This window comes from Mus musculus, chromosome 11 (genome assembly GCF_000001635.26).
Source record: "Mus musculus strain C57BL/6J chromosome 11, GRCm38.p6 C57BL/6J".
Taxonomy (NCBI): Eukaryota; Metazoa; Chordata; class Mammalia; order Rodentia; family Muridae; genus Mus; species Mus musculus.
The window spans coordinates 112156332-112177415 of NC_000077.6; the positions used below are offsets into that span (position 1 = coordinate 112156332).

Below are 21084 nucleotides of genomic sequence, written 5' to 3' on the forward strand. Positions count from 1 at the left end.
CTGAACCATCACACAGCCCAGTTTCTTTATAAGAAGGTATTTTGGGTTCCACTTTAAATGTCTAGGGGGCTATGAGTGTTTTGAAATAGACTGCGGAAAGCTCTAACCTAAGAGATAAGTGTGTGCTGATGAAAACGTGCCTCCCATCCAAGTCACATCCTTCTCAACCCTGCGTAGCTTTATGAGGATGCAAGGTGGGCATTTTTAGGATGGCATGACCATAGTTTGAAACAAAATCTATCCTCGTATTTAATCAGACATATACATGACCTATCTGCTCTCCTAGTCTTTGAAGGACTGGGTCTGGATCAGGATTCAGTTGCCTTCTCAAGCAAAGACATTAGGTCTCTTACAATAGCTGCCACCCCTGAAGTAACAAACGTGTCCCAGCCGCCGACTCATTTCCTGGGTACATTCATGCACTCAGTGTCTAATGACATAGTGCATTGGCACAGCAAAGCAAAGCTTTGCAAAAGCCCAACTAAACACCGAGGAGAGGAACTAAATCAAAGCAAGTGGAATGACGTAACAAGGGATGAAGGATGATTCAGCCGGAACGTATGATGTTGTTGGAGCCATTTTATATTACACATACTCAAATATCACCTGCTTTCTTTTTTAAGGTTTCATAGTCAACTTTTCCTTTCTGGGCAGGTGACCTTTCCATCGTCTTTCTTCCTCATGTTCACATAGACGTTCTCTGCACATACAGTTCTGACAGAGGTTACGAACGTTGGCTGCCCTCGCAGGTCACAGATTTGGTCCTTAGCACTGACATGGTAGCTCATGGCCATCCATAACTTCAGCATCCATGATATGTCTTCCTCGGATATTGGTAGGTGCCACACACACATGTGGTGCGCATACATCAGGCAAAATGAGTAAATGAATAAATCTAAAACATTTTTATAAGATCCATTTTCTTAGGCAACATGAATGAATGAAGACATGGTTTATCCTATGAGGAATGAGATTTCTTTCGAAGCTCTTTCACAGCGCAGGAGAGATGGCTCAACGGTTAAGAACATTTACTCCATTTCCGGCGGATGGGCAGTCAGTTCTCAGGACGCACTTCCGGTGGTTCACAACTACCCGTAACTCCAGCTCCAAGGGATCTCTGACGCCCTCCGCTCACCTCCTCTGATATCTGCATGCACATAGATTAAAGGTAAATGTTAAAAAGAAAGAGCCCACTCAAAAATTATACAGCACAAGAAGGTATAAAACTATAATATAGGAAGCACCATGTTCCACCAGAAAGAAAAATATGTCCTACACAGGTGGCAACTAAAGGCCCATATGATAAATTTTCATTTGTACTCACTGTAAAAACAAAAACCCAAATAACCGCCTCCCCTCCCCCAAATAGCAAACACACCACACAACTGCAATATGAGTGATATTTAAGTTAAACTCGCTGTTGTGTATATAAACTTCATGGTCCCTTCTGGGTCTGTTTATGGAGGAGGAAACAGAAAGGTGTGCATTCATCTTGCTGTGTGAACAGGTCTGCTAAATATGGATAGCATATTTTCCTAATGAACATAAACAATTTTACAGTTGATCTTTCTAATTTTCCAGTAAGCCCGGGTTATTGATGGTGAAATGACTTGATGCAGATGCATATTAAGGTCTCATTTATTTTTCCTGCAAGATGGCTGAGCAGTTGAATGAAGCATTTCACGAATGGAAAGTTAATCTGACCAAGCCCTGGGTGCCTAAAGCCCTATGAGAAATCGGACACTCTTTTGGATTTAGTAACCACATAGGAGCATTGTGCTAAAAGAAAAATAGAGAGACTTCAGCTCAAAGCCCAGAGCTTCATCTGTAACTGAAATAATTGAAGTACTTTGATTTTTTTGTATATGTATTTCTTTTTTTTTTTCTCACTTTAATGACCTCAAATCATTGGTTTTCTCGATTTTCACGTAGAGCTTAGTCTACTGGGTAGCCCAAGGTGTAGACCTTTGAACAGGAAATGTTTATTTCTGCTGACCAATGTCCTATATATTCTATGTAATATGGCATCCTATTAAGTGTTGTTTGCCAGGAACCCATCGTGGAACTGGTACCCGGTCCACATGAGTGTAGCTTCTTTATTATTTTTCATTGTATGCTTTATATAAGCATACCTACAGGAGACAGGGGTCTAGAAACAGATTTTAAAACTTATAAATCTTTTTTTTTCTTTTTTTTTTTTCATTTCTAAGAGTAGCTCCACTCTTAGTAATCACTGGTGGATCTGGCTTGCCACAGAAGAGCCTATAGACAGTCTTTAATGTTAGGATAAGTCAGAGTGCTTAAGACTGGCAGTCATCAGAAGTGGATGCTCACAGTCAGCTATTGGATGGATCACAGGGCCCCCAATGGAGAAGCTAGAGAAAGTACCCAAGGAGCTGAAGGGGTCTGCAACCCTATAGGTGGAACAACAATATGAACTAACCAGTACCCCGGAGCTCTTGACTCTAGCTGCATATGTATCAAAAGATGGCCTAGTCGTCCATCACTGGAAAGAGAGGCCCATTGGACTTGCAAACTTTATATGCCCCAGTACAGGGGAACGCCAGGGCCAAAAAGGGGGAGTGGGTGGGTAGGGGAGTGGGGGGGAGGGTATGGGGGACTTTTGGGATAGCATTGGAAATGTAAATGAGGAAAATACCTAATAAAAATATTTTTTTAAAAAAAAGACTGGCAGTCATCACAGTCGTCATAATTAAAAGATGGTCATCTCTGGAATACTCAATTGTAAGATGGTTTTGCTGCTGTCTCTAGGAAAAGAGTGTTGACTTGCATGCATTAAGAAAAAAAAAAAAAACAGGGCTAGAGTGAAGGTTCAGTTGGTAAAGTTCTTACCTTGCAAGAATACAGACCTGAATTTGATCCCCAGACCCCGAGTGAAAAATGCAGGGGATGGTGGTATATGCTCACAATCCCAGTGCTGGAGAACTGGAGACAGGCAGATCCCTGGGCTCAGTAGCCAGCCAGGCTAGCTGAATTGATGGACCCCAGTCTAGCAAAGATCCCATTTTAAAGCAAAGAACTAAAGTAAATAATTGATAAAAAAACAAAAACAAAAAACAAAAACAAAGCTTGAAGTTGAACTGTATCCTACACACAAGTACACACACACACACAGAGGCAAACACACACACAGGCACACACACATGCATACATACATGTACACAATAAACAAACCCATTTGAACATTGCTGGATGGTACTGACAATAGGCAAGACTACAAAGTAGAGATACCAATTACTATTTTCTAATATGCCTAGAATACTAAAATATCATCGAGTAAACATCGAGTAAGGGGATGATACAGCATAATTAGCCCCAGCAATGTACATTTTGCATGTACAAAACAAACAGCCTTTGACTGAGGAGTGTAGCTAGTTGGCCAAAGACATCAGCCTGCACTTCTATTGACTTGTGCCTCTGTAAAACTAGAAAAATAAGAAAGCGATGATAGCTTACACTTGGCTCACTTTTAACCTATCACTGCGTATATCTCATGAACCCCAAATGATTACCCATGATCCACCAACAATCCCCACAGAGTCTTTCTACACCAATGCCCACAGATCACACTCTCAATATCTAATTTTTTTGTTGTTGCTGCAAATCCAAAACTAGAAATGTGTCTTATGATTCTGTTAAGGATTTCTTCTTGTGAACGCCAACCACCAAAACTCCATGCTTGCCTTATGTCTTCCTGGGAGTTCCTCCATATATTTGACAGCGGTAATAATTGTAAACTGTGGGGTCTCCTTGAGCACTCCGTGGAATCTTTCCCCCCTCCCCCACCACCATATCACCATATAGATTTAAAAAGCCCAGCATCCTTGCTTTAATTCATTCTCCTTTCAAATTCTGGGCTAAAAGCAAGGGCTTGAATAAAACGTTTTCTTTTCTCCGTATGACCGCATGGAAGTGGCGCCATCTGAACTTGCCTTGGGCTATGAGGGAGGAGACGGTCCGGCAGGACTGTAAATGAAGAAAAATAGGGAAAAGAAGCAAAGCATCCTGTTTATTCTCGGTTGGAAAGCTCAGCAGAACAACCTGCGAAGCCGCAGCCTTGTTTTTGGACAGATTATGCATTTCGTTAGCAAAAAACGGTGGTTTTTAAAAAGCACCTTTTTGAAAAAATAATCACTAAGACGTGAAAAAAAAAAAGTCATTTTAGGGGCCCTTCCTGGAATAGGCAGACCTCTTAATTTATTTTAACTACTGGAATGGGAATATTTCAAAGACACAGTCTCTGGGTACCTTGGCAGGGAGATTGCATCAGGCAAAGCTAGTCTCGTAAGTCCTGTCCGTGGGGAACGGCAACCTTGTACCTGACTCTGGGGCATTCTTTTCATAGATCCCAGAAAGGGTCGTTCTGCAGATAGTCGTGCTTGAGTTTATTACAGATAGAGGGTTTACATGAAAATTTACAATGGCAATCCTATTTTTTAAAAATGCGAGCTTGATACGTAGTGGGAATTCTCACTCAGAGTCCAAGTGAGCCATTGGCTTGACGCGTAGACCACTTCCGGAAGGCAGCTGAGGCTGCACAATCTCGAGATACATAAGAACCCTGTAAGGGGAGCCAGGAGTGAGGGGTCAGGAGTAAGTTAAAGGGTATTTAATTTTGGTTCAAGGTGAATTTCAAAGTGGATACGAAGGGACCTTTTCACAAAGAACCTTGATTTCACAGGTGTCCATTTTGTAGGAGAAAATTTCAACTGACTGGTAGTAAGAATTAACAATGCTGCTTTTTACCCTCCGTAGAAGAGCGAGCGACCACAAGCAAAAATACTTAAGTGAAGCAAGTTAGGCCAGTCTCAGAAAGGCAAATACCCTTTCCTTTCTCTCATTGTGGCTCCTAGCTTTTTGTTTAAATATACAAAATCAGGCGTGTATATGTGGGATGAAAATAGAGTCCAAACTGTCAAGTGGGAGATAAAATGGATCCTCAGAAGTAGTAGAGACAAGAGAAGGTAAGGTATAGAGGAAGCTGCACCCAAAGTGTCATGCACACTGCCATGAATACGTCTTCACGCCACACTCTCTTCTCTCCATGATAAGGTGTGAGCCGGATACTGCATCTGTAAGACACAGAGTCTAGAGCATTCTTGCACAGCAGTTTCGGCATAGCATGTGTACTGACTGAAGGTAGGGTTAGCATACCTTATTTTAAATCACAATATGTTCATGACAGTTAGTGTATGGTTCATACCAACATTTGAGCTAGACATTCATTAATGGTGTGTCTTTTAGATGGCAGCATTAGCTCACACTAAAGGATACAGAAGAACAAGAGTGACAGAGCAAGAGAAAGATGTAGTGAGTAATCACCCTACAATGACATGTGACCAGTGGGTCCAAGGCACTACCCTTTAGTGGCATCGGGATGAATATTTTTATAATCGAGACTCACGTTTCTTCACTGGTATTGAACTTGCTCTGATTTCACACCCAGGTCTGTCACAGTAGCCTTTGGAAACAGATTAAATAGGTGACTGACTGTGTGTCCCTCAAGGGGTCTATTAAAGACTTAACTAGAAAGTGGCAAGTTTAACCAGTCAACCAAAACCAAGTATGTCAGTTACTTTAACCTTGATATCTTGTAACCTTGATAGACTTGATAAAACGAACTTGTAATGTAGGTTCCCCCATAACCAGTTTTTATTAGACTTTTATTTTCTAAGTCAAGTTTTGATAAAGTCTCATATTGGATCATTTTGCTGTTGTTATTGTATTGGGCTAGAAAGTTTTATGACTGACCTTAGAGTAAAGAGGTTGGTTCAATGGAGACACTGCTAGAAACATTCCCCGGGGCTACTTGTGCAGATCTCAGAGCTAGATCTAGGTGATTCGAAACAGCTTTCCCGCTTGAGCGTTCTGAAAGTGCTATAAATACCCTTCAACGTGTCAGCGACAATAGATTAAACACTTGTTTTCAATTTTCAGGTGAGTTGTTAGACTCCATACTCAACAAAATTTGTTTTTAAATGTGGGTCCTATTGCCAGCCTTCATGTGATTCACTGTGTGGTCTTGGGCAACCAACTATATTCCTCTTATTTTGATTGTCTCTAATTCTAATTGAGATAGCAATGTTGAAAGTTAAAATAAATAGACTGTAATGATTCCCTGGAGAGGATGAAAATTATGACAGGATCCCACAAACTGCCTTTATATTGTACATTTAAGTATGAGCACAGGAGACTGCCAACTTTTATACCACTATCCTAGTAAATACAATATTAAGGGGCTAGAGAGGTGGCTCGCTGGTTATGAGCACTGCTCTTGCAGAGGGCCCAGATTTGATTCTCAGTACTCAGGAAAAAACCTCACAGCCATCTGTAACTCCAGTTCCAGGAGACTCAAAGCCCTCTTACAGCCTCTGCAGGCTTTGCATGCACAAGATGCAAAGGCAAACATGCAGGAAAAAAAAATCCAGTCTATATACAAAAAGAAAAAATGTTTAAAAGCAAATACAGCTTGAGATTCTTAGAGCTGGAAAACCCCTAGAACTTAAAGAAAGTGTTGGTGAACAAATTCTTCACCTTGTCAGTCAAATCCTTCGAGGGGCGGGGACATAAAAACCTTCCCTAGTTGTATAACATTGCTTCCAGGTATGAGCTGAGTTGCTATGAAGAAGTAGAATATCTGTTCTATGATTTCACCCCAACAGTTCTACATTCCCATCCTAGGTATTTCCACAACATCTACGAAAAAGGATTCAACCTCATCAATATATTCTTTCCTCCATGGAAAGAACATGAAATCCAAGAAAATTTCTAACAATTTAGGAAATGCATGCTGATGGTTAAGTTACTTAGCTAATGGACCAAACTATGGACGTTGGAGCAGAAGCATTCAGACAAACATCCAGCTCTGTATTCCTATATGTTACACCCCTAGCTTGCCTCCTAGGCAATCACCCCCCAAAGAACAAATAAAACCACCACCAAAAAAAAAAAAGTAGGGAAAAGCCCACATATTCTTCAACAGTTCTCTGAAATGGACAGGAACTGATCATTTAGAGAGCACAAAGACTGCTTGCTTCATCTTCAGATAAGATCCAGTAACTTAGCCAGGCATGGTGGTACATGCCTTTAATCCCAGCACTTGGGAGGCAGAGGCAGACGGATCTCTGAGTTCGAGGCCAGCCTGGTTTACTGAGTGAGTGCCAGGACAGCCAGGGCTACACAGAGAAACACTGTCTCGAAAAAACAAAAAGATACAGTAACTTAGGAAAAAGCTATGTCTTCGACTAGTTTGTGGTTTGCATACCCAAACACATTATGTGAGGACTCCACTATTCTCAAAACCCTGATCTGCCTAGAATTTCCAACTCTCCCTACCATCTTTCCTGACAATGTTGAAGACAAGGAAAATTAAAAAGTCCCGCTTTGAAGGTGAGAAACATAGGCGAAACATATTACACAAGTTGTGAAACATATTACACAAGTTATCTCTAACTTTCTTAAGCACAGTATCATAAAAGTGGACTTTGGGAAGGTTAATAACAGGATCCAAACCAACGTGTATCACTCTAACTGAAGATTTCAGCGTCCTTAATGCCTACCACATGCCCAGTGAAGAACCAGCTAGAAATGAGTCAGGCAGAATAAACAATAGGACAAAACTTGTCTGGGGCTCTCATTTTTCACTAGGACTATTACCCGGGAGACTGTGAGTTGGCTCCTGAGGGTCAAAAGCCAGTAGTTAGACATTACAGAACGCAGCAGAAGGGATAGCATAAATCAAAGGCAAAGCAAAACAAAACAGCCTTTAATCTCCTTGGCTCAGCTCCATCCTGCTTTTATGCTTTCTCTCTTAATTTGTGTTTTCTGTTTTCCAGAAATTTCCAGACAGGGTGACGTCATCACTACATCTTTTAAAAGTACTTTTATAAGTGCTTATAAAATAATTACTGCTTATTGTAAGAAGACCAATAAAACATGATTTTAAAGAAGAAAACAGAGCATTTAAAAACATTTTTGACACGAACACTGTACACATTTAAGAAGGGAAAGGCTTATTCATTTGGGTTTTTTTCTTTTTTGCGTGTGTGTGTGTGTGTGTGTGTGTGTGTGTGTGTGTGCACTCATGTGAGTGGGTATGTGTGCATGTGTGTGTTCATGTGTCTGTGTTCATTTGTGTGCATGTGTTTGTGTGTGTGCCTGTGTGTGTCTGTATGTGTGCGTGTGTGTCTTTGTGTTCACTTGTGTGTGCATGTGTCTGAGTGTATGTGCATGTGTGTGTGTGTGTGCGTGTGTGTATCTCACTCCTGTATGTGTCTATGGAGGACAGGCATGGATGGCTCCTCTCTATCATCATTCCGATGTTCTACCTTAATTTTTCAAGACAGCGTCTCTCACAAAACCGAGACATCACATTTTTGATTAGAGAGGCTGGTCCATGTCCAGTGCTAGGATTATAGGCAGACACCTCCATGTCTAGGCTCTCATATGAAGCTAGGGATCTGAACTGAGGTCCTTACATTAAGCGCTTTACCCATGGAGCCATCTTCCCAGTCCCGTACACAATTTTAAATCCTAGAATCACAATGTTTTTAACGATGATGCAAAGGTGACAAAGGGAGTCTGAAGTAATCCCAAGCTGGAAATCAGGAGGTTTGTCACCTAGGTATCATCCATGATCTCTAAGTCGATGAAGACCCAAGTAAATCTCACTGTCTCATGGCCAGCTGTTTCTCTTATGGGAAAAACTAAGCTTGAAATACAGTAAAGTTCCTTCCAAAACAAACCTCATTTGTGGTGGGTTATTTTTATTATTGTTGCCACTGTTATTAATATGATTAACATATTATATGATGTGTAGTATGTATGTGGCAAGGACTGAGATATGAGCAACATTCATAACATTCATAAGTGTGGGAACATTATGGGATCTCTAACTTCTAGGTCCTATACACTCACCAAAGACCGAACTTAACAGCATCAGAGGGGTTGGCTGTGACATCTTAGGGAACCACTAAAGGCCAATCATAGCAAGACTTGTAGTTGGTTTTTACTCATGCCCAGGGTGCATTCTTTGGGTTGGAATCCATTTCCATGGCTGAAGGGAGAGGGTCACTGGTTCCCCCATAGCTCTGCCTATAGATTCAAGCAACTGTTACATATAATAAAAGCTTTAAAAAATTAACAAGGACTATCAGCTCAAGAGACGATGAGAGGATAATATCCCTTCCCAGCCTTTCAACTAAGATCAAATGGAGAGGACAGTGCACCAATTGCCATTCCAAAGAGGCCTAGTGCCCAATCTGTCTGAGAAGGGGATAAATATGAATAATGGTATATTTGCAACTATCTTTTATTTCTGTTTATCTATGCCATTTTTACACGGATGAGTCACCCTCTTAGGAATGAAATGACTACATATTTCATCTCTTTTATTTTGAAAAAGGGATCCAAACCCTTTAGCCACAAGGGCCATGCTTGCTGGAGGAGGAGGAGGAGGAGGAGGTGAATATTTTGGGAAAACAAAAGTAGGTAGAAGCCTTAGGGTACCTGCCCATCCCTTCTGCAAGCTTCAACATGGCGATATGCATGAGGTCCGGTGGATAACTGGAAATCCCCATATGCCTAACAGTCAAAAGTATTCCCCTGGCATGCTAGGGAAGAGTGAAGTCATATATATATAAGAAACATCTTACTAAGAGAGTCTATACTGTCCTTCTTACACCCAAACTCCATAAAAGCGCCTAACTCTAACTTCAAATAATGGCCACTTTTCTATATCACATGCTCATACTGCACAAGTGGGCATATGTGTGCCTGATTATTCTTCAAGTGTACCTCAAACACAAAGGACCAAGGGAAGATGATCTGGGTGTGGCCTCCCAGGTGTTCTGGATACTCATGAAAATCATTATCTGCTATCTGACCTCTTTACCCTCCTCCAGAATCTCCCTAGAATTTTGAGTTTCAGATGACTCCCCTTTTGCATCAGCAGGATGTTACCACTGCTCTGTGTCTGCTGCCGTCTCAGGATTTTACTAAAGTGGAGATGAAGGGCAAAGATTATCACAGAAACCTCTGGGAAAGTAAAGTGAGCATGCTATAAGATTTAGAAAACACTTAGAGTTCCATATACTATTGACAGCACCCTGTTGCAAGCCCTGGCCTCTTCAACATTGGACTTTATTTGATTTGATTTTTAAAGGCATATCTCAAAAGTAATGTTGAATTTTACTCTAAGACTGTACTGTCAAGAGAAAACTATGGTTGTAAATTCTCATCATCTAAAATCTCTAAAACTAAACTTTTAAAAATGTACCACAACTGCTTTCATGCTTAGATTACTTAAATAATTATGTTGGGGCTAAGTTTTATTTGGCTTCAAAAGTTTTTTTTTTTTTTTTTTTTTTTTTTTTTTTTTAAGAAACATGAAATGTCTACTTTCAATGAGTTCATTCATACAGTGGCTATGTTACATCCAGAAGACAACTTATTTCTACATATTTCTCCCTCTCTGACTCTTACACCCTTTCTGCCTCTTTTTCTGGCATTTTCTCTGGACCTTGGAGGATGTGATACTCGTGATATATCAGTGGAGACATGGTTTCGTCTTCTTCAGTGGAATGGTCACTGATCAGTTTCCTCTCCTCACATAAATCACCTCCCATCATGCTAGAGCAAGAAGCGCTCGTGAACTGAGTAGATCGGAGACAAAACAGAGACATAAGATGTAGAGGAGGGCTTACTTGGAAGAGAGATTTTGGTGGGAGATGAAGAAGTGTCAGAAAGGCATTTCTTCAATGCCTAATTTTCATCTTTAAATATATGTTGAACAATAAAGGGCTTTTAGGCAGTCCCTATCAGCTGCTTTGAGGTTCTGCTCTTCTTTCTAAGTCCTAACTCAGGACATATCTTTCCCCTTTTCTTCTGTTTTCTACTTTCAGCTGCTGGCCAGAACCTAGGTATCCCTTTGCCGTACCCCGGCTTCTAGACTCTTTCTCTGAAGTCCCTCTCCCTCCTTTGCCATGCAGCTGAATGTCACCCGGGTGACAGGGTGCCACACCTAACTCAAATGGCATAGTCCCCTGCCTCTTACTTATGAATTTATAATAAACATCTAACTCCCTCACCAAAAGTTACTTTAATATCTTGTTTCTATCTTATCAAATCTGTATAGTACTAAACATTCTCACCCCCATAGGTAGCTACATTTCTTAGCCTTTGTGTAGTCACACATTTCTAAGATTTTTTTTTCTCTAGAACTGTATAAAAATATATAACAAGCCAGGCGTGGTGGTGCACACTTTTAATCCCAGCACTCGGGAGGCAGAGGCAGGAGGATTTCTGAGTTCGAGGCCAGCCTGGTCTACAAAGTGAGCTCCAGGACAGCCAGGGCTATACAGAGAAACCCTGTCTCGAAAAAAATAAAAACAAATATATATATATATATATATATATATATATATATATATATATATATATACATATATATATATATATATATAAAACAAAATATGATTATATCCACCTTCCACTTCTCCTTTCTTATTACTTCAATATCACTTCACTCTCTTCTTGTCATAACTTTATGTTCTTTTTTTAAAAAGAATCTGACACACTAAGGTCAATTAGGTTGAACTGGATAATTCCCAGCCCCCTCCTTTTGTGGAGGAGCCGCTAGCAGTTGATGGCTGCTGGGGAAATGAGAGTCGTTCTTTTTTGAGGGCACCGGCTGGTTTCCATGATCTAGTGGATGTTCCCATACCTCTTCATTTCGTTTTAGAAAAGTAAAATCGATTGAAGATATGATTAGGCGCCTCCTATTTTTATATAAGTGGTACCATGTCAACTATCTTGCATGGGCGCATCTCTGGCTTTTATCAGCCAATGCTTCACAGCTTTCTTCCCATACAAAGCACAGGGGCACCTCTTCATTTTCTCTGACAGCTCTAGAAGATTGTCCTCTTGAAATGACCATCCTTTCAGCGAACACCTAATGGATGGCTATTTGTAATGAGGATATTTGTATGTTCAGAAAAAAAAAATATGTGACCGTAGATCTGGAGATATCCCATGTAGACGTCTAGGCTCAGCAGGTGGTACACAACTAGAAACAGTGACTTCTCTCCTAGGATCGATTAATAGCCACATAGTTCAGCAGTGAAGGGTGGGGCTCCATGATCCTCTTTGGCATAGTATGACTGTTGTTGACAGAAGGACCAGTCCTATGCGAATCTGATACAGGTAACCACAATTGTTGTGGATTATGATGATAACGGTTCTTGAGGATGGCGTTTCCCAGCCATTGGCCCCATCTTCCAGCTGAATGTACTTCTCGTTGTGCTTTTGACACGGGGCCGCTTATTGGACATTAAGTCTGTCATTAAGCTGGGCTGTAGAATAATAAGTCCCCACTGAATCCCCCTTTCTCATCACCTCATTGCTGGGGTTACTACCACATGCAGTAAGACCCAGGGATTGAAGTTGAGTTCTTATACTTGTACACTAAATAGTTTACCCACTGATCCTCTTCTTATCCAGTTGCAGTATTCTAAACCCTTGTTGAACATATGTGTTTCAGAAAAGTTTCCAGGATTTCAGGGTGACTTTTTTTTAAAGGGGGACATATGAAAGGGAGAAAAGTCCAAAGACTTTTTACACACTAGAAAGCCATACCTCCTACTGATGACAGTGTTCACTGGCTTCCCCAAAAAGAAGACAGCTGTCCCTCTCCCTCACCTCATCAAAAAGTACCAGTCCATCTCAGGGAAGCCACAATATTAACACAAAAACTTAAAGAAAAAATAATAATGTTGGCAAATTTCAGTTCCCACAACTAAAAATCTACAAGTTAGTTTCCAGGTATTTTTAGTTTATAAATTATGTGATTGAATGGCAATTTGTGACACAGTTTGAGATCACTGTTTTTTCGAAAAGCAGTTATTGACATATGCTGGCAATGGGCTGGTTCTTGGGAAAGAAAGCAATTGTGATGTCTGAGTGGGCATAGATTTGACTTCTACATAGGCCTACTAGGTTTCATCAGCAAATCTGCTACAGATTTCATCCCCAGATTCAGACAATTTCATCCTGGGTAATGTGGATCAAGAGCAGCCGAATGGATCGATGGAACTAGACGTCTCCATCAATGGCCTTGGGTTGTGAGCTAAAATGCATGCCTGAGTGACTCTAACTGGATTCATCTGTGCATGAACAGAGTGGTGAAAACCTCTACGCGGAGATTTCCTCACATTTTCTCAAGTTATTTAATGTTACCGTAGTTTATATTGACGAGATAAGAGGGTGTTCGTGCACAAGTCAGTCTGATATGTTGATTGATTTTATAGTGCCTAGGTGATATTTAATCACTAAAAAACATTGAGCTGAATATTTTATCTGATTAGTTTTCATTTCTTTATTTTTTTCTTTCTTTTAAAATATACAGTTAATAGTAGATCTTCTCTTGGGTACCTTATAATAAGTCCTAATCTTTAGCTGTATAGAAACCTAAAAGTCAAGTGTGGGAAAAATGCAGACTCAGTCATTCCAAATGATTTGTTTCTAGTTACGGACTCTTTTAGTCTATGTAACCCCTATGACTCGAAGTCATTATGGAAAATTATAGTGTAAGTTTGGGGCATTTTAACCAAGCAAGAACATGATTTCCATGAGGAATATTTTTTTCTAAATAGAGAATACATTTATTTCCAAAGAACAGATAGATGCCTCTAAAGCCTCCCCCATAAATGAAGAATATAGATTTCATTCTTGGCACCCCAACTACAGAGTACTCTTGGATAGAGAGGAATTGATCGCCCCTCTCAGAAGCCCCTTCATCTAGGAAGTTTACAAATACTCAAGATGGCTTTACATTGACATTATTTTGCATTAATAGCCATCCACACTTTGACTCTCAATGCATAGAGGACATGAGCTATAGCACTACTGCCTGTAAATAAAGGCCATCAGACACTGCGATCTGACTTTATATCTGAAATAAACAAGCCCCGTGCTTCCTCCACCCTATGTTTGTTCAAGTTACAGCACTGCTTAATGGTGAAGTTTGGCGATCACAGAGAACCAGGTAGACTTTTCAAGCAGTCACATGGGGATCCATGGATGGAAACTTTGAAAATTCCATATGGTTTGTTCAGGCAGAACCAACGATTTCAAAATGAACAGTGACAGATCAATTTTTAATGGTTACTCTATTATTTTTCTCTATTATGAATACTACTTTTTAGCAGACCATGAAAATTATGTTGACATTTGAAAAGCATGTGATTAATTGTAACGGGACTAACATTCTGAGTGGAGCCTGTACCCAGGAAGGTGATACCAGGCGAGAGCCCCGTTTTGTGACATTGTTGGCACGCTGCAACACTTCTATTTTATTTTTTTAATCGACTGAATGTTAAAGATCTTAGGTGTGCCAGTGATGGATTGATAAACATCGGAGGCAGAAATGGCTGTGGGGATGCTGCTCTGAACACAGTACTTCATTCAGCTAAAAAAAAAAAAAAACAAAACACAGTCTCATTTTAGAAATGCTACTGAGCAGCCAGCATGGTCAGTATTGCTACCCAGGCTCGAAGGACCTATCTATTCCTCCAGCATCCAACGTCCAGCTTTTAGTGTTCTCTCAGCGCTGATAGATTGATCCTTCTGCATCATAATACCATCACTATCTGTGAAAGGGCCTGTGGGGAAACTGTAGTTTTAATTCTGCAGCACAGGCCTCTTGCTTAAACTGGATTCTTGAATGGTGATGCCCAACTGCAGTGATGAACAATGAGATGAACTTTCTAATGGTAAATTGTCCAGATAAGAGTTAAGGCCTGTGGGTTTAGGAATCTATGTGAAGTTTAAGAGACTGCTGGTTCTGGATAGCTGATCTACTTGCTCTAGTTTCTTTGATAGTCTCTCCATTTTTCTTAACATTCATAATCATTTAGTGTGTGTGTAAGCGTGCACGCGAGAGAGAAGCAGGGCTTGTGAGATGAACCAAAATGCTACTATAATCAGATATACCTTTGTGAAGTTGGATCCTCCATCACCCAGGTTTTTAAGATGAACTCGGGTTGCCAGGTTGTGTGGCAAGAACTTTTATCCACTGAGACATCTGTCCAGTCGCCACTCCATTTTTGCTTTGACACAAGAATATGAGCTGTGGTATTTCTCCAGAAAGCAGAGCCTACTGAACTCATCCATGCAGGAGTCAGGGTTCACATGACAAACTTGACAAGCACCACATTCAGACTACCTTAGTCAAATGATGTAGTATCAGCCAGGACTGTAAAGCTGAGCATTTTACTCGGTGATTTAAAGAAGAGATAGAGAATGGAATGAGTCACTTGTATAAAACTGGACAGAACTGGAGACAACTGTGTCAGGTGAAAAAGCTAAGTCTCATGTTTTCTCTCATTTTTGATAACTAGAAAAGAAAACACTAGGATCCAAAAGCCAAAGGGGGTGGCTTGGAGGGTGAATGGAAAACAAAAAGGGAGAGGAAAAGGGAAAATAAGAGACAGTAACAGTGTATGATAATGCAGGATGGATGTTATCAATAACATTATAACGGCATACATCATACTGTATCACTATATACACTACACTGAAAATATTCCCTGTAGTCTGGTACAGCCATCCATGTGTATGCATTATTGCCTTTTAAGATCAGCAAAAGAAAGATAGGCAAATCTGAGGTTGAGTTTCTATGACCCTAAAAGTAAGAATTTCAAGGGGGGAAAGTGACATGTATTTATGTAATCAAACCCTTATTTTATCATCATGAGTAATTTCTGTGTTTGCCACCTGCTTTGGCTCTTCAATATTTAATGGTTCCATAATTTGGACTTGCCTATTTCTTCTTACGTTTTTGTGATCTTTCAAGATAAGTATGAACAGAAAGCTTAACAGCTGCATATGGAAGGAAATAATTAATGAGATTCAGAAAGGTTTAAAGTTGTTCTGTTTTTTATATATTGTTTATGGACACTACAAATACCTATAAATCTTAAAGGGTTTTGAGATGGATTGTTATCTGTATGTATGCATGCATCTCTGTGTGAGTCTATACAATGTGTATGTCAGATCCTATAGAGGATAGAGAAGATCGTTGAATCCCTCAGAACTGGAGTTATAAGAGAAGAGGAGCTGCCAGTTACTGGCACAATAAACCAGATCCAGGGACTCTGAAGAACAGGGGGCACTCTTAACTCAAGGGCTGTTCTCCCCAGCCCCAAGATCCCAGCTTCTTGTTTGTTTGTTTGTTAGGTTGGTTGGTTTTGGGGTTTTGGTTTTATAGAATTTTTGTCCTAAAATACTATATAGTGCTGTTCATGAATGGGCATTATAGGCAATGTCTAGATTATCAGGCCTAATAAATCCTCTCTGGGCATCTGAATGACTATAATTATTGTTTGCCCCATGAATAGACTACTGGAACACATGAAGAGGCAGGTCCTACAGATCCAAAGAGGAGAGATCATCATGGCACAGGGGAACAACAGAAGACCAGAGAGGAGTCCCTGTGAAGATCCAGTACTGATGGTGTAGTGGCCTTGAACCAGACAAGTGACTCATTCATTGCAATGAACATTCACAAGTACAGATGTGTGGACAAAAGGGTATAGTGTGGGACACAAGGGGATTTTTTTTTCTTTTGGTGGGGAGGTTGCAAGAATAGGGGTGGCTACAAGGGGGTGGGGAGATGAGTAGAATTGGGGTGCATGATATGTAATTCACAAAGAATCAATAAAATGTTAAATAAGAAATACTAATTTATTCTATTGTCCTCAGAATGTGTGGATAGTTATACTAGGAGATAATTTAGATTATTCTGGCTTACCATTTTTGCCTGAACTGTGCATAATCTTCACACACAACTTAACATCCGTACCTATTACTCTTGTAGTAAAGATCTAAAGATCAGACATGATAGAAAACTCTCTGAGCCCATTCCAAGGACTCTCGTTCCTAGTACTATTTAATGACACAACCCACCAGAAGTCCAAATCCTCTGATTCATTGAGTTAAAGGTCAGCTACTGTTAGTGGGCTTAGCTCCTATCCTTCCTGCCTGGGATGGGCGGTAAGTGAGTGTGTCACTGTGATGTTCTCGGCTCTCTTTTGAATATCTAGAAGGCTGTATTTTTTCTCTTAGAGATTCAACCTTCCATGTTCTGATTTTTTTTACTCAGTATTTTCCATACACCCTCTCCCTTGGCAGCCTGGAAAGTCATCAATGGTGTGCATGTGAGAGTCTGCTTACACAGGATGCCAACAGATGGCAATATTTTATCATTATTACCCAATACCGAGACCCTTCATCTGTTGACACCGGGAGCCCAAGGAGTCGGCTCTTTGGTGTGACACATGTCACCGAAGTTTCACCCCCCATTAACCGTGCTGTTGTTTGTGATTGTTAAGCTGTGTGCCTCACCGTGTGTCACATTCTTGACTTCTACAAGGGCCCATTACTAAGTGGCATCTGAGCCCTGTGACTCATAGAAGGTACCAGGCTTGGAAAAATAAACACTTGCACATTCGGCAGAGATTAGAGCCACTGGCTGGTAGGGGACTGGATGGCAGTTCATGGAAAAAGCCGTTTCTGTGACTCATCTATCACTGCACTGGAAGAAAGGCAGAGTTACCACCGTGGAGCGATGCACATTGGCAAGCACAAGGCGAACCATCCTGTCTATGGTGAGCAGGGCTTGGTCCGTGGAACGAGAAGATACGAGGCTGATATTCCAAAATATCAAGAAAATTTGTGACCTCAAAAATGAAGATTTCAGAAGAAGATGTTTATAATTGTTTTATCTATTTCCTCAAGATCTGTTCCTTACCTATCTACCTATCTCTTTCTTACCTATCAGTCTATCTTCCTATAGGCATTCTCTCTGCACCTCAAATCACATTCTTTTCTTTGTTCAGTTACTGTTCGTGTCCTCCATCCCTCTGCCTCCTCCCCGTAACCTTCCCATCTTCACCTTTTTTGGTCTTTCCACCTCATCCTCAGTCCAGACTCATTCCCTTCCCAGCATGCCTTGCTGGACTTCGATCCAGGAAAGGCATTCTGCGTCTTCGGGGTTGGCAGCGGGGGAACAGGATGATCTTGCCAATACCACCTACCCAAGGAACTGAATTTACAAAGTGAATCCCCTCCAGCCACCATGGGCTGTAGCCACTGCCAACTTTATAATTGTAAGTCGTCTAATGGTTGAAACTGGCCTGAGACTAAAGAAATTCAGGCAGATCAACGCTCCAGGTTGGGGTTTGGGAACGTTTTAGGGTTTCTTTCTGTACATGCAACTTTGGAGGCTGTATTTCAATTCTTGATCCCCTTTAGCAATTTGGCTCGTTTTCTGTTTGTGCTTCTCTTTTATAACATTTTTTTTTTTTTAAGAAGAGAAATCTGACTTCTTTCTTCTTCTTCTTCTTCTTCTTCCAGGAAGGGAAGAGCAAACGCCGATGCCGAAGCTTCCACTAACCGTCTTCCCCAGACCGTCTACCCTACTCACTAAGGGGTCATGACCACGTAGTCAAACAACCAAGGTCAGGGGGGGTAGAAAACAGATGGGGACCAATGTCTTGCAGATCCCACACCTTCTTTTAAAAATCTGTTTCAAAAAAAATAGGTTTCTGTGAAAGAACATTTCCGAAGGTGCCTTTATAAACACACCGCTTGGGTCCTGGGCCTCTAAAACAGTGTTTTTGTGTAGGGCATTTGCTATCCAACAAGGTTTTATTGAATATCCCTCCCACTTGTTGTTGTTACAATAATCCATGCTGATTATAAACCATGCTCCATAAAATGTCACCAAACACACCCACACCAGGCAGCACCACGGGGCAGACTCAAGCCGGAGCGCCTCGGACCATAAAACGTAGACCGCCAGGAATACGGCTACCATTTATTTCCCTGCAGTGGGCTTTCCCTCTGTCTCTCTCTAGGCAGGTTTTCCTTGTGTTGAAAGGGAACTTCTGGTCAAAAGTCAGCAAGCAAAGTTGTAGAAAGCTTTGATAGTCAGTGAAGTGAATCATGGCTACACATGGCAGCCGCATGCACCAATGGAGCCTCTTGCTGGGCGGACCTCCCTCGAAGAAGAACATCCCCTGGTCATCAGTCAAAGGGGCCCCCAACAGTTAGGTGCAGCCAATGGCTTCACCAGCTCCGCTGTGCCTGGGTCCCAATTGCCCTTTTTCCACAGGTATTGCTAAAACAAATAGCAGACACTATTTACTGGGTGTGATGCTTTCAATCGCATTAATCTAGCCAGTAAAAAAATTTATGGCTAATAAAAATTCCACCATGACATGGCTGATTGGAGGGGAGGCTGCAGGATGGAAATCCAAGCCACGCCTCTGCCCCTAGCTAGGCTTGTCTCAAACGCTGGAAGGAAGTAGGAGTCCGGGAAGAGAAAGACAGAAAAATCTCTGGGGTTGTTAAAACTAATTCAAGGGTAGATGGCTAAAACTCTTAAAGTATTTAATAAGCCCAGACTCTGCTGTGTGATTGACTGGACACCTACCCTGAAAAGCTACGTGGGTAAGGTACAGACATCGTCTTACCTCCAGTAGAAAAACCACCCTAAGTTCCATCTAGTCTTATGATCACATGATTGTTTTCCTATAATAAAACACATATTTAGAATCCAATCAGCTTATTTAAAAAAAAAAAAGCTGGCGTACCTACGGTGGGTGCGCCCCCTGTTTGTCTCTCTGGATTGATGCCAGTCGGAGCTGTAGCCCTGAAATATCTGTCTCACCCCTGGCTGGCTTATGCTTACTGAACATGGCTTCAGAGGGTGTTGACGAAGATCTCTTAACGCCGGTGAGTCATCCATCCTTTTCCCAGCTGAGAGACTCCTTGGTTCCCAGAGTCTCCAAACCCTGCCTGCTCCATGGTTTCTCCCTTGAGTGGGCAGCTGATCCAATTATTTATTAATGATCACAGACCACACACAGCAATGAGGATGTTATTTTAATGAATTTATATTGGAAGTCCTGCCACTGGGGCCGAGGGCTTGATTAGCTTATTGCGGTTAATACTTCAAGTAGCTTATCCAATATCCATTATCCCATTCTTTCATAGTAATAGAACCCCAAACTTAATCCATGTGGCAATATGCCCAGCCAAAAGACTTGATTTGCAAACTCCCATATGCTAAGGGTGGCCAATAAGGTGTAATTTGGAAGCGGGGAGGGGGTGTCTTTTGAGAGATCCGGATTGGGCAGCAGTACTTGAGGCATGCGCTGGCTCTTTGGTCTCAAAATGCCTTGTACTTTTCCGCGGAAAGTACAAACCCAATGACTGAAACTCCAGCTGTCACCTAGGAACATCAGCGGACATGAGGGATGGATGTAACCTTTAAGCATGGAGTTGCAAAGAGATGCCAGGGATAGCCTGCCTTTCTGGTGACCCCATTCCAGAGTCCTGACCTCTCGGGCACGTACTTCTGGATTGTTTGCATTCAAAAGAAGAAAGGAACTTCCTTGATGTTACACGTCCTTTCGATGCTAGGCTGGTAAGCATAATCAAGGCGCTAGAAGTAGAAAAAAAAAATTTATGCTACCATGACCTGTGCTCCATAATTAAAGATGTAAATTTCTCATTTATATAAATGAGAGGAAATCAATCTCATTTATATGAAAGGGGAGGAGGGATATCAGAAGCACTCATGTGGAGGTCAGAGGTCAACTTGCAGAAATCTGTTTTCTCTTCTAGCATGTGGGTTCCAGGGATTGAACTCAGGTGGCCAAGCTTGGCAGCAATGACCCTTTTCCACTGCACCATCTCAATGGCAGCAACAATCTTGATTTAAACATAGCTGACAGTGGGATGTACTAAATTGACGTTCCATCTACAGCCAGAAAGATCTCGCTTTTGTGTCTGAGGCATCTCTGACTTTCTAATGAGGTGTGTGACCTTAGACCAAATTACTTACAATTGACCCCCAGTGTTTGTGACTGAATATAACAATATTGACCTGCTAAAACTAGTGTCAAGACAACAGAGTGTTATTTGAAATAGTTACAGTAGAGAAGGGACACAAGGAAGAAATTATTTTTAAGTATGTATTTTCATTTATCTGCACTACTT

At 41.1% G+C, this 21084-nt stretch overlaps 1 long non-coding RNA gene across 1 annotated transcript; it reads left to right on the forward strand.

Annotated features, from left to right (window-relative positions):
* Positions 1-1032: 1032 nt before the first annotated feature.
* Positions 1033-18610, forward strand: Gm39461. Its single transcript, XR_880297.2, has 3 exons — positions 1033-1168; positions 16416-16607; positions 18433-18610. It is a non-coding gene; the product is annotated as a predicted gene, 39461 (long non-coding RNA).
* The last annotated feature ends 2474 nt before the right edge of the window (positions 18611-21084 follow it).